Source organism: Sapajus apella, unplaced genomic scaffold (genome assembly GCF_009761245.1).
Source record: "Sapajus apella isolate SASKATOON/1434 unplaced genomic scaffold, GSC_monkey_1.0 scaffold5, whole genome shotgun sequence".
Classification (NCBI taxonomy): domain Eukaryota; kingdom Metazoa; phylum Chordata; class Mammalia; order Primates; family Cebidae; genus Sapajus; species Sapajus apella.
The window spans coordinates 30363612-30378397 of NW_022436945.1; the positions used below are offsets into that span (position 1 = coordinate 30363612).

The 14786-nt window shown below is 38.8% G+C and overlaps 1 protein-coding gene and 1 non-coding gene across 9 annotated transcripts in view; one reads left to right on the forward strand and one right to left on the reverse strand.

The window, feature by feature from the left end:
• APBB2 (amyloid beta precursor protein binding family B member 2) overlaps positions 1-14786 on the reverse strand; it is a 399910-nt gene that overhangs the window by 294153 nt on the left and 90971 nt on the right. For all 8 annotated transcript variants that reach the window (XM_032274019.1, XM_032274016.1, XM_032274022.1 and 5 more), the window contains exon 3: positions 1207-1318. The gene's annotated coding sequence lies outside the window, so the exon portion shown is untranslated. The remainder of the gene's footprint in view (positions 1-1206; positions 1319-14786) is intronic.
• Positions 13338-13444, forward strand: LOC116548872. The gene has a single exon (XR_004267584.1). It is a non-coding gene; the product is annotated as a U6 spliceosomal RNA (small nuclear RNA).

Below are 14786 nucleotides of genomic sequence, written 5' to 3' on the forward strand. Positions count from 1 at the left end.
TTCATATTTTAGCAGAGACTTGACAGGCCTCAGAAATCATATACATGTGTATGTGCAGTGTATACATGTGTGTGTTGCACATACACATATATGTATTTTTTTCAGTACAAATATTTAACTTCAAATGAGCTTCAAAACTGAAGAAAAATAATACCCAATTTAATAATAAAGTTATAGTAAATACAATAACAATAGAGCTATAAAATCCAATCTTACTATTTAATGCTTTCATAGAACTAGAGCAAAGTTCTATTCTGTCTTGTTTTATTTAAAACATGTTTCAACTAGCTTATTTGTACTGCCAGAAATAGAGGGAGCTATAAAACACAAAGCATAGAATGTTTAGAAGCTATCTAGTAATTTAATGGAAAAACAGTTCCTATTGTCAATAATGTTTCTGGAGAATGCTAGAAAGGATATTTGTGTGTGTGTATATGTGCATGCACATGGATATTTTATTTTGTATATATTCTTATGGGCATTTGGTCATTCATAATTCCAAGTAGTAGCCATTAAAAAAATAGATTGACTTTATATAACTGTAAGGTCCATTTTACCTTTTCAAAAAGATAAGGAAATAAAACTGAACTTTCCGGTTCCAAGCAATTTCTTCTAAAAGACAGCAAAAACATTCAACAAGTGTCTCAATAAGAATATCTTAAAAGTGCCCTCAAAAAAAATTCTCAAATAAAACTGAGAGGTGCATCAATTCTTCCAAGACAAAGCTACATGAGGAATTTATTGGACAAGCAATTCCACATTTTGCTTTCCTTTCCAGACGAGAAAAGAATCAAATCAATTTCATCCTTATTCTAAAAATTCAGAACCAAAAATCCTATCCAAAATATCTAAAAGTCTAAAACACATGAAGCTCAGACAACTGGACTCACTTTTCTGTCACATATTACATTGCCTTGTATTTAATGTTTAATCACCTGAAAATCTGATAAAAGTTTTATCACAACCTTAAGGACTCAGTTTATGAAACTCAAAAGAAATGTAGAACAACGTAGAACACCATCCTAATGTCTTGCAATGCTTTTTTAAACAGGTTTCTTGAGTCCCCTTCCAATGTTACAAATCCATGAAAACATATAAAATTTATTGAGCCAGGAATGAAAGAAAGTAGAAAAGCCACAGACCTATTGTTAACTTTCTGAGAGCACTAAAACAGAATACATTAAAAGCAAGTTTATAATTACTTACTTTTCTCAGGTCTTTGGTACAAAGCTCAGAAAGCAAGCTCCGTTTTTTCTCCACAAAGTCTGTTAATTAATAGCAATCATCCAAGGAAGTCAGGCAGCCAAAAGAGATTGATCTAGAAATTGTGTAAAGATAAAAATTTTAAATTCACAATCAGATCAGAAATGAAAAATCAAAAAACCCTACTGCAATTCGGAGTATCTCTGCATCAATAAAGATGTCATTGGGATCCTTAAATGATGAGATATGTCAGCTATCTTTCTTTCATAATATACTAACAAGGCTTTCTAAATCTAGATGGCAGTTCGATCTGTCGCCTTATCAAAGTTTCAAAAGCAGGAACTAGCCAGGCTTCTTGGCAACCACTCCCGTTAAAAATGTCTTTCTCGGGGAGTCATAAAAAGGAACTGAGAGAGAATCTGGACTTCTAATTATATTGTGACTTGGGAAGGAAGGTCTTCCGAAATCACACTTGCCAGCTCCCACTTCCAAACATGAGCTCATCTTATAAACACAGAAATAGTTGTAAATAGAAGTGAATCACAACTTAAGGAAAATTATCATCAACAACTTTTAAATACTCTTCAAAGGTATTAAGTACACCTTACTTCTGCAGGTGAGAATGGGAAGAGAGAGCTGTGTTCGTTTTTTCCTAATAAGACAGAAAATCTGAAAATTCTGCATGATTACTAACCTGACTTAAAACATGTTACTTCCCCAACAATCGTGCAAATGGATTCCAAGACAATAAAATCATTAATAAGATAAAACGGTTTAAGTAGGCAGAACAGATGCCATATGCAACCTATAACCTAAAGTCTGCATACACCTCGGACTCTCTTATTACAGGACTTATACTAGATGTAATTCTAAGAAGCATGATACACTCATTTACAAGCCCCAAGAGATTGAGAAATCAGTCAATTAGAAAGAGGGCACCGTTACAGCAAGTAGTAGTAACTAAAAATCAGACAGAACCCTATAAACACCATATATATCATTTATTATTATTGTCATTGTTACTTTACTGCCAACATTTACATAATGTTGACTCTTACGCCAGGTTCTTCTCTGTGTCTTACATGTATTAACTTTACTTCAGATAGGGACAGGCAGAGTTTCACATTTCACTTATCCCCTAGGTATCACTGTATTACCATACAGCACACTCAGTTCTGCTATAATGCTTGTGTTTGTTTCAAGAGAAAAATTGAGTGTAACTCAAATTTCATGTTCCTTTATGCATGATTTCACTGCAAGAAACACTAGGTTATCGCAGAAGGCTGCACTCGGGCCAAACTCAGCTGCATACGATTACACAGAATGAACACAGCTCATGCCTCAAACATCTAAAAGCAACCTCAGTTTCCACCAGACATCAATCCATATCTGGTGTCCTGACTCCATCTGATTTCAGGTAACCCCTCTGCTACCACTTCACAATAACTCATAAGTGGCAACTCTTCTAAAGCACCAGTTCACAAGCAAATGTCAGGACGTTTTCAAAGTGAAGTACCATATTTATTGCACTATTTATGTATTTCACTGTTTAATATGTGGGAAAAAATTGTGCAACAGTATTTATTCAGTTCCCATTCCTTTTTAATGTGTCACTGATAGTTTTTCGAGTATTGTGTCCCCAGCTGCATTCCTCTCCTAAGCACTGTGAGTTTTACTGTAGGATTATGCATAACGTGGTTTTTAGGAGCATATATATCATGTTATCAGAATTGACTGTATAATAACTAGTGTTTGTAAAAGATGCTTGCTATTTATCCAGAAGGAGTGAAATTGTGATTTTCACATTTTGCCATTATGTTTAAGAGGACAGCAATATATTGTAATGCAATTTTGGAAAGATTTTCTTTCACAGTGCTTACAATTACCAACTATGGACACTTAAGGGAGGGTCAGCTTCAGTTATGTGATCAGTTTATTTAGGAAAAGTTCCCTAATGGTGTTAAAGGAGGTTTTATAGCACGATTTTGGACAGATCAATATTAGAGTGTTATAAAGATAGATTCTTGCAGACATGACAGTTTAACTGTAATTTTTGGAAAGGACAAACTGAATGGAGTTACTTTCCATTCTTAAAAAATGATAAATTGAAGACTCTAAATTTTCTTTTAAAAAGTTCAAGATAGGCATAAAGATATATATAAGGATGTTTTCTACTATAAGTAATACTATTATAAATAATTTTTAAAACACAATACCTAACAATGGATAGTTTTTAAAAATCTGTAGAATATTTAATGAAAGGACAAAATGCTCTTAAGCAGTACTAACTGAGAAAGTAGACTATAATGTAATATACTCATTATTATCCCAGTTTGGTTTATAAGTATCTATATCTAGAAAAAAAGACCAGAAAGAAAAAAATGCCAACATTTGAAAAGCTGCTAAGTATAAATCATAGAATTACAACAGAGTAATTTTTACTTTCTTTATATTTTGCATTTAGTGGGAACATCCTCTTTTTACCCCCACTTTAACTTCACAGGTGAATCCAGCCAATAGAATGAAGGCTAGCCCAAGAACAAAGAACATCAGGAGCTTCCTCGTCAATCACAGGAAGCTCCTGATTAATAGGTCCAGCCATGTGGCTGAACCTTTGAAACGTTTTCTATCTTATAATTCAAGGACAAATACAGTCCATCCCAATAGGGATGTTTAAAGTTTATAAACCTGTTACAGAGGCCAAAATATAATTTGCTGTTACAGGCTAATACAGTCTGGATTTAGTAAAACCCAGTTGGAAGATTCTTAATTATATAATTGTATCAAAGCTGCCCTAATATCTGAAAGAAATTTCATTCTGAATAAAGAAATTGTACTCTGGATAAAGTTCCTTTCAAACAAGATCAAGATTAAACAAATACAAAGAGGGATGGATTTGGGCATGGGGATGAACTTCCAGTCTGAGGAGTTTTAAATAGAAAGTAAGAAAAGAGACACTGATCTTTATAACCTCCAAAAGAACATGGCTATATTAAAACTTTTCCAACAACAAAACTTGACTTTAAAAACTTGCCAAAAACGGTGACTATTTTAATCATGAGTGTGCTTAGTTTAATCCCACACTCTGACATGGCATAAGAACCGAAGGTTGAGGACGTACAGGGATCGAGGGCCAATTTGGGACAAGTTGGCCACCACACATGTGAGTTCACTACACTTGGCTAGCAGTACATTTATTTTATTTTTAATCTATTTATTTATTATTTTTTTCCAACTATTATTTTAGTTTCGAGGGCACATATGCAGGTTTGTTACATGGGTAAATTGCGTGTTGCGGGGGTTTGGTATGCAGATTATTTTGTACCCAGGTAATGAGCATAGTACCCAATAGGTAGTGTTGCAATCCTCACCCTCCTCCCACCCTTAACTTTCCCACTCTCCACCCTCAAGTAGGCCTCACTGTCTACTGTTCCCATCTTTGCATCCATATACACTCCATGTTTAGCTCCCACTTATATGTGAGAATGTGTGCATTTGGTTTTCTGTTCCTGCACTAATTCTCCTAGGATAATGGCCTCTGGCTCCATCAATGTTGCTGCAAAGGCCATGATTTAGTTCTTTTTTATGGCTGCATAGTATTCTAGTGTGTCTATGTACCATATTTTCTTTCTCCAATCCACTGTCAAGGGGCACCTGAGTCGATTCCATGTCTTTGCTATTGTGAATAGTGCACTAACAGCAGTTTAGCTTTTCTGGCATACCTGCACAACCAGTAACTATTTGGTATAGGGAAGTTACTTTAATAGGACTCCCATTCTCAAGAATGTGCTGAGGATTGAAAGTCAGTGGTTGTATGTGTAGGGAGTGGGTGAGTTTTGTTTCATAAAATTATAAAGCAGTTAACATTCAGCATACATAGCTGAATAATAACTATATCCCTGATATACAATGCATAGTCTATTTTTGTTTTGTTTTGTTTTGTTTTTTACTTCCAAAAATGCTGACAAAGATGAAAAACAAAAACAAACCCTTATGTTTCAAATGTGCTTTTGTATTTTTTAGCATTTTCATATAGGTTCTCTACCAAATTACTAACTTCATCTTTTGTTTCATTTTAGCAAACAGAAAAGGCAAAAATAAACATTTTAATTATGCTTTGATATATATAAACATCATGGAAGAAATACTGAGCTCCAGAAAAATCAGTCAGTTTAAGGTCTAGAGTCTCCTCAGAGACTCTATCATTATATCAAATGCACGATGATTGTTTTGGAAATTTTGGGATTCCTGGCTTTTGTGTCTCACAAGTTGCTGCCTAAAGCACTATGCATGTGCACCTTTAATAATTAACCAAATATAATCAATAAGTAAATTCAGAGACTGTATACAATTATGAATATTCAAAATAAAAACTACGAATCTTAATTTTTCGAAGACATGCTGAAATATACTGAAATATACATCCACATACACATACCTTACACTGACCCTGAAAATACAGAGCAGTTAGGAGCTCTTGGTATGGAAGCTATATATCTTAAATTGCTTTAAGAATTAGCATAAGTATAGCTCAGGGGAATAAATCATCTTACCATTAAAGGATATAAAAAAGGGCAACCAGTTTTCAGAGTCTACCTAGAAAACATACAGAAAATATTTTCTCAGGCTCTAAGTCACTTCTGGGGTAGAATTCCAATGTTATCTAAGTTAGTCTTTGGCACTATCTCATTTCCCTTTGTGCATTCCTCTTCAACCTCTAGTCCAAAGCCCAAAGACCCACACTTTGGATGGCCTTCTCCCTTCATTGGTGAACATCCAAACATCTAAAACTCTTTTGTTTTTTTCACTTCAAGGCGGGGTTTCGCTCTTATTGCCCAGGTTGGAGTGCATTGGCGTGATCTCAGCTCACTGCAACCTCTGCCTTCTGGGTTCAAGCAATTCTTCTGCTTCAGCCTCCTGAGTAGTGCCCACCAACACACCCAGCTAATTTTAGTAGAGACGGTGTTTCATCATGTTGGCCAGGCTGGTCTCAAAATCCTGACCTCAGGTGATCCACCCACCTTGGCCTCCCACATCTAAAACTCTTAATGCCACCATGTGAATGATCTTGAGAAGTGGGAGGGGGAACTTAAATAATTAATGACTTTTAACTTTTTCTGGATTAGGTAAATTTTTTTTCCCCGAGATGGAGTCTTGCTCTGTCACCCAGGCTGGAGTGCAATGGTGTGCTCTTGGCTCACCACAACCTGTCTCCTGGGTTCAAGCACTTATCCTGCCTCAGCCTTCCAGGTAGCTGGGATTACAGGTGGGCGCCACCACACGTGGCTAATTTTTGTATTTTTAAGTAGAGACGGGGTTTCACCATGTTGGTCAGGCTGGTCTCGAACCCCTGACCTCGTGATCCGCTGGCCTCAGCCTCCCAAAGCGCTGGGATTACAGGCATGAGCCACTGTACCTGGCTAGATTAGGTACATGTTTAAAGAAAATCCTAAGTACCCAGATCTTGGTTTCTAAATACTTTTGCTAACTGGAGAAATAGTTGAGTCTGGGCAAAGAAAGTACAAGATAAGTCTAGAACATCTTACTGTGCCAAAAAGCAAGGGAATGATCAAATGCTAATGCAGACATGACAAAAGGACATAGGAGGAAATGCTTTGAAGGGGCTCCTGCTAGCCAAACGTGGGGCAGTTTGAATAACAAAAAAGAATGATGTTGGCTGGGCACGGTAGCTCATGCCTATCAACCCAGCACTTTGGGAGGCCAACACAGGGGGATCACTTGAAGTCAGGTGTTTGAGACCAGCCTGGCCAACATGGTGAAACTCCATCTCTACAAAAAAAAAAAAAAAAAAAATACAAAAACTAGCCAGGCCTGGTGGCAAGTGCCTGTAGTCCCAGCTACTTGAGAAGCTGAGGTGAAAGAACTGCTTGAACCTGGGAGGCAGAGGTTACAGTGAGCTGAGATTGTACCACGGCACTGCAGCCTGGGTAACTGAGTGAGACCCTTTCTCAAAAAAAAAAAAAAAAAAAAAAAAAGAATATGTTGATGAACTATAATACATTGGGTTAAAAAAGAAGCCATAAACCCACAAATATTCATTGAAAAAATAACGGGGGAAGCTCTTCTTTATAAAGGATGCCAGCTAATAAATATCAAAGGAAGAACAGAAGAAAATATTACTTTGAAACTGTCAAGGCAATCACTGATTCAGTCAACAGTCATTAATAGATGCTAAAACCATTCCAGAAAGGGTTGTTGTAGGACAGAACACTCACAGTCTCAGAATATCACCCCACAGATTATCTAAGAGAAAAGGCGTCTTTACAAATGGAGAATTCTGGCAGACCAGCTCATCCAAGTGGTGCTTGGCATAATCAGTTCCAGGACAACGGAATAGTAGGTATTGCCACAATCACTATGTAGCATTTTTGCCCAACATGTTTAATCTGTATCTAATCATAAGGTAACAATCAGACATTTAAAAAAAACATTATTAAGATAACAGGTAAAATCTGAAGATGTATTCAACTATTATCTATATATCAGATAATATTTCTTGGTGATAATCTTATCATAGGCTATGTGGGAAAATATCCTTGTGCTTGAGAAATATAGGCTAAAGTATTCAGGGCTAAAAGGTCATGATTTCTACAACTAACTCAGATGGTTCAGCAAACATATTTTAAGTGTGTGCATGTAAAGAGACACAGACACAAAAAGACAGAAGAGATGGCAATAAGGCAGATTGGGCAAAATGTTAACACCTTATACAGCAGGCTAGTCATAACCTATAAAAAACAGTAACTGTAAGTTACTTGTGGGCTATACCCACCCTGTATAAAGAGAGATCATAAAGGAGTTAATGGTTGAAAAGAAACTGATACAACAGGAATATAGTTACTCAGTATTATAACATTTAGTCAATTTCTCAAAAAAAAAAAATTCCATTTCTCCTCTGAAGCAATTAATGGTTCTTAGTATGGACGAAGAACATTGAGAAGAGAAAAAAAGAGAGACCCATGGAAGAGGATGACAGTGGGTAAAAACTACACAGATAAGTTCAGTTCTCTACCCATTCTGAATAAGAGGTAGGTCTTCAAGGTTTAAAAACTTCTGCCTGTGTTTCCCATCCTAGTGAGAAACACTGTGTGGGTGTGGACATTTCCAAGCCAGAAAGATTCCCTTTTCCAGATTTACACTGACCAAACACCCTGCCTAGGGAGGATCAAGGACCTCATTCCTCATACTCCTGGCTAAGCTGCATCAGGGGCAGTGTCTGGCACACGCACTCCAGGTCTATAGCTTTCAGCAGTCCCTACAACCTGACATGTCTAAGACAGGCGTCACTCCCAACAAACCCAACCCCCTGTTTCTCCTCTCTTTCCTTAGCCTATCCAGTCTCAAAACTGCAGCTTCATCTTCTGCATCTCTTCTCACTGGCCCATTCTTCATAGCTTCCCTGCCTCATCAGCATCCTCAAGGCCACACCGGCTGCATGGCCTCCACATTCCAAGTCAACACAACCTCTCTTTTCTCTGTTATTCCTAAATTTTCAGTCCATGGTGCTCACTTGGCATTTTTTAAATATCCATGCCACACAGCATTGATTCCACACCCACTGCAAGCCAGTGCTTTGCTATGTAATCTCACTTTAAAAAGTACTTCAGGCCCCACACCATGGTTCACGCTGTAATCCCAACACTCTAGGCGGCTGAGATGGGGGTTAAGGGTGAAATCCCTTGATGCCAGGAGTTCTAGGCTGCAACGGGCTACAATCATGCAATGCACTCCAGCCTAGGCGACAGAGCAAGATCCTCTCTCTACGTAAACAAAAAAAAAAAAAGAAAGCACTATAATTTTGTGAAGGTGTTTATATCATTTTATCTCTATTTTACAGAAGAAATGGATGTTCCAACATGTCAAGTCATTTGTTAAAGGTCACAGAGTTGTAAAACTAACGTTCAGACCCTTGTCTTCTGGTTCTATCCTAATACCAAGGTGCTTTGTATTATTTTGTTTTGTTTTGGGTTTTTTTTTTTTTTTTTTTGGATAGTGTCTTGCTCTGTCGCCAGGCTGGAGTGCGGTGGCATGATCTTGGCTCATTACAACCTCTGTCTCCTGGGTTTAAGCAATTCTCCTGCCTCAACCTCCCAAGTAGCCACCAGGCACATGTAACCATGCCCAGCTAGTTTTTCTATTTTCAGTAGAGTCAAGGTCACCATGTTGGCCAGAATGGTCTGGATCTTTTGACCTCGTGATCCTCCTGCCTTGGCCTCCCAAAGTGCTGGGATTACAGGCATGAGCCACCACGCCCGGCCTGTATTACTTAGTTTTCAACATTGTCTCCTGTCCTTTAACCAAGCATAAGGTCCTTGAAGGATGAGACCAACTTTGTGCTCTCTCCAGAACCTGGCAATACTCATATAACTTATGCTCACTGATTTATACATCAAGACTCCACCCTGAGACCACCTTTCTTTCTAACCTCCAGCCCCCATCCCTGCAGAAGCAACCACTCCCCTCTCCTTGCCCTCTGCATGTTTCCACAGCAGCACATGCAAGCCTGAATGCAAGGCCTACGGCCACCACACATGTGTCTGGCACACAGGAGGCACTTAGTGTTTACTGAATCAAATGATTATGCATGGCACAGTTGGATTTCTCAACAGGGCTGCTGTACCTTGTTAAAAAATCTGACCTCAGCCGGGCACGGTGGCTCACGCCTGTAATCCCAGCACTTTGGGACGCCGAGGCAGGCAGATCACGAGGTCAGGAGATCGAGACCATCCTGGCCAACATGGTGAAACCCCGTCTCTATTAAAAAATACAAAAATTAGCTAGGTGTGGTGGTGCACACCTGTAGTCCCAGCTACTCGGGAGGCTGAGGGAGAATTGCTTGAACCTGGGAGGCAGAGGTTGCAATGAGCCAAGATCGCGCCACTGCAATCCAGCCTGGCACCTGGCGACAGAGCGAGCCCCTGTCTCAAAACAAAACAAAACAAAACAAAACAAAACAAAACAAAACAATTTGACCTCATTTTTATCCTTATCATGTACTGAGTAAAATTACTGTAGGCAAGACTGACAAGAAATGGACAAGAGAATATAGGTCTGAGCCCCTTTGCATCCCCTCTACTTTGTGTCCTCTCTACGTGCTGCACTGGGTATAGTATGTTCTAGAGCAATGGTCCCCAATGTTTTGGCACCAGGAACTGGTTTTGTGGAAGACAGTTTTTCCACAGATGGGGCAAAGAGGGGCTGGGAGGGTTGGGGATGATTCAAATGCATGACGTTTATTGTGTACTTTATTTCTGTTATTACATTGTAATATATAATGAAATAATTATACAACTCACCATAATGTAGAATCAGTGGGAACCCTAAGCTTCCTTTCCTGCAACTAGATAGTCCCATCTGGGGACGACGGGAGACAGTGACAGATCATCAGGCATTAGATTGTCATAAGGAGTGGGCAACCTAGATCCCTGGCATGTGCAGGTCACAAGAGGGCTTGTGCTCCTATACGAATCTAATGCTGTTGCTGATCTGACAGGAGGCGGAGCTCAGGCAGTAATGCAAGAAATAAGGAGCAGCTGTAAATACAGATGAAGCTTTGCTCACTTGCCCGCCACTCACTTCCTGCTGTGCAGCCCTGTTCCTAACAGACCACCAGTGGTACCACTCTGAAGCTTAGGGGTTGGAGACCCAATTTCTAGAACAGGGCTCCAAATTTTAATGTATGTATAATAGCAATCAACACAAATTATGATTCAGTATGTCTGCGGTGGAGCCCAAGATTCTGCATTTCTAACAAGTTCCCAAGAGACAGCAATGCTGCTAATCCACGGAACATTCTTTGGAATAGCAAAAAATTCTAGACATTTATAGTGAAACTATGCCCATTTAAAGAGTATATAACATGTAGATTGAAATGACTAGACATAATTTCACAGAATGTTAATGTTAGTTTTCTTCGGGTTTCTTCTTTCTGCTTTTCTATAATTTCCATGTATTGTATAATGACTCTTGCTGATGGAAATAAAAAATTTAAATGTTCTCTCTATATATACATGCCCAAAAAAGCTGTATATTTGGACATTTCCATTCTGCATAGCTCCATCTTTATTTAAGTAACAAATATACTTAAAAGGAATAGTCTTGGGAGATAACAGGTTGGTGAATTTAGCAATTCCCTATATTCTCATTTTAACATGCAAATTAACATGAAGCAGCAATTACCCTTAACAAGAAGTCACCATCACAAGTATTGTTTTTCTCAGGTTCCTTTCCCTTAAAAGAAAAAGAATCCATTCAGCTGGAATACAATAAAAGGCAAACCAAATTAAGGGCAGATAGAAAAAAAACAAGCAGGCACTACACTGGAGCTCTTCCAAGTGGGTCAACAGAACCACATGAAAGCTGAAACAGAGATGGAAATACTTTTCTCACAGCAGAGGTGGGGTAGGCTGAGTTCCACAGCAAGGTGAAATGAAATGAATTAAAGCATCACTCACTGTGCACTTGCAGGTGAGGTGGAAAAGAAATGATCCTTGGAGGAGCTCCACCTCCAAATGAGAACGAGGAGAAATCATTAGGAAAAGGCAATTGGAGGGCACATATTTGCAAGAAAACACTCCCAAAGTACCCGACCTCTCTTCAGGGCAGTTCCAATGAATAACAAGTTATATTCCCTGAGTTGTAGAAGATATAGCCCCAGCTCGTGGGCATTTCACTCCCACTCCAATGCCTGCGGCAGTTCTAGGCACTCACTTGGCCACAGGTGTCTGGGATACAGGCAGGGCCAAAAAGAAGGTGCCCAACCATCCCATGGCCTATGCAGGGCACTCCTGGTTACAGCAGGCCTGGAAGTGCCCTGCACGCTCTGCATTCTACTCCCTTCCCTGCTTCCACGTAAGAGTTTCTCATTGCAGGCTATGGGTTTTCATGCTATGGTTCTACCCACAGTCCTACCTGATGTTTTTCCTTAAAGAAAAATTCTGAGATTATGAAATTCCACTAAGGTTGGAACCTAGGGTCCAGATAACCTCTAGATTCAATGATGCCAAAAATCACTTCTGTAGGTCTACACGGCATTATTAAGAATGTGGTTTCATATCTGTGAAAGCTATACACACTAGACATTCAGCTCAACAGAAAACAACAAGCCACTGTATCGCTATTGAATTCTATGAGTCCAAGGCTGGGTTATTTAATTCAAGACAAGCAAGCATATGCTGACTTTAAAAATAATGATTACCAGCTGGGTGCAGTGGCTCACGCCTGTAATCCCAGCACTTTGGGAGGCCTAGGCGGGTGGATCACGAGGTCAAGAGATCGAGACCATCCTGGGCTTTCTTTAGAAACCCTGTCTCTTACTAAAAGTAGAAAAATTAGCTGGGCGTGGTGGTGCCTGCTTGTAGTCCAAACTCCTCAAGAGGCTGAGGCAAAATAATTGCCTGAACCCAGGAGGCAGAGGTTGCAGTGAGCTGAGATAGCGCCACTGCACTCTAGCCTGGTAACAGACCGAGACACCGTCTCAAAATAAACAAAAAAATGTGATTCCCTGAAACTGCAAAACTAGTATCAAAGTCACCAACCTGGTGAGAGAAAAAATATCTGACTTATTTGGACTTCCTTATGCTTACTTTGAAATTCAGTATTGTTTCTATTTTGAATTATTTTGGTGTTAAATAAAGATATCTGAGTTGGTGGGAAGCACCATAATCTTTTCAATGTTCCAAAGCTAAAAATCTCAATATCATAGTTGGAATTTAAGATTTAAAGAGATGTAAGAGGCATAACAACCAAATGCAATACAAAACACTTCCTTTTGCCTGGATTCTGGTTTAAAATTTTGTTAAAACACTAAAGACCTGGGGAATGAATTTAGAAAGTTTGACTATGAACTGAAATTAGGTAATATTTGGGGACTACTATTAACTTTGTTGGGTATGATAATGGTGTTGTACTTTCATAAAGAAACTTCCTTATTTTTGGAGATGCATGCTAAAGTATTGAGGGTTAAAAATGTCATGATAGGCTGGGTGTGGTGGTTCACGCCTGTAATCCCAGCACTTTGGGAGGCCGAGGCAGGTGGGTCTCCTGAGGTCAGGTGTTTAAGACCAGCCTGACCAACATGGTGAACCCTACCTGTACTAAAAGTACAAAAATTAGTGCTCGCTTTGGCAGCACATATACTAAAATTGAAACGATACAGAGAAGATTAGCATGGCCCCTGCACAAGGATGAAGTGCAAATCTGTGAAGCATTCCATATTTTCCTGATGAACATCAATGCGAAAATCCTCAATAAAATACTGGTTAACAGAATCCAGCAGCACATCAAAAAGCTTATCCACTACGATCAAGCTGGCTTCATCCCTGGGATGCAAGGCTGGTTCAACATACACAAATAAATAAACGTAATCCATCATATAAACAGAAGCAATGATAAAAACCACATGATTACCTCAACAGATGCGGAAAAGGGCTTTGATAAAATTCAACGCCACTTCATGCTAAAAACCCTTAATTAGCTAGGCATTGATGGAATGTATCTCAAAATAGTAAGAGTGATTTATGACAAACCTACAGCCACTATTATACTGAATGGGCAAAAGCTGGAAGCATTCCCTTTGAAAACCAGCAGAAGACAAGGATGCCCCCTCTTACCAGTCCTATTCAACATAGTATTGGAAGCTCTGGCCAGGGCAATCAGGCAAGAGAAAGAAACAAAGGTATTCAATTAGGAAGAGAGGAAGTCAAATTGTCTGTTTGCAGTTGACATGATTGTATATTTAGAAAACCCCATCATCTCAGCCCAAAATCTTGATAAGCTAATAAGCAACTTCAGCAAAGTCTCAGGATAAAAAAAAATCACTGCAAAAATCGCAAGCATTTTTATACATTAATAATAGACAAACAGCCAAATCATGAGAGAATTTCCATTCACAATTGCTACAAAAAGAATAAAATGCCTAGGCATACAACTTACAAGGGATGTGAAGGACCCCTTCAAGGAGAACTATAAACCATTGCTCAAGGAAATCAGAGAGGACACAAACAAATGGAAAAACATTCCATGCTCATGGATAGGAAGAATCAATATTGTGAAAATGGCGATACTGCCCAAAGTAATTTATAGATTCAATGCTATCCCCATCAAGCTGCCATTGACTTTCTTCACAGAATTAGAAAAAAACTACTTTAAATTTCATATGGAACCATAAAAGAGCCCATATAGCCAATAGAACCCTAAGCAAAAAGAACAAAGCTGGAGGCATCATGCTACTTGACTTCAAAGTATACTACAAGGCTACAGTAACCAAAACTGGTACCAATGGAACAGAACAGAGGCCTCAGAAACAACGCCATACATCTACAACCATCTGATCTTTAACAAACCTGACAAAAACAAGCAATAGGGAAAGGATTCCCTATTTAATAAACGGTGTTGGGAAAACTAGCTAGCAATATGCAGAAAACTGAAACTGGACCCCTTCCTTACACCTTAAACAAAAATTAACTCAAGATGGATTTAAGACTTAAATGTAAGATCAAAAACCTTAAAAACCCTAGGCACCATTCAGGACATAGGCGTAGGCAAAGACTTCATGACTAAAA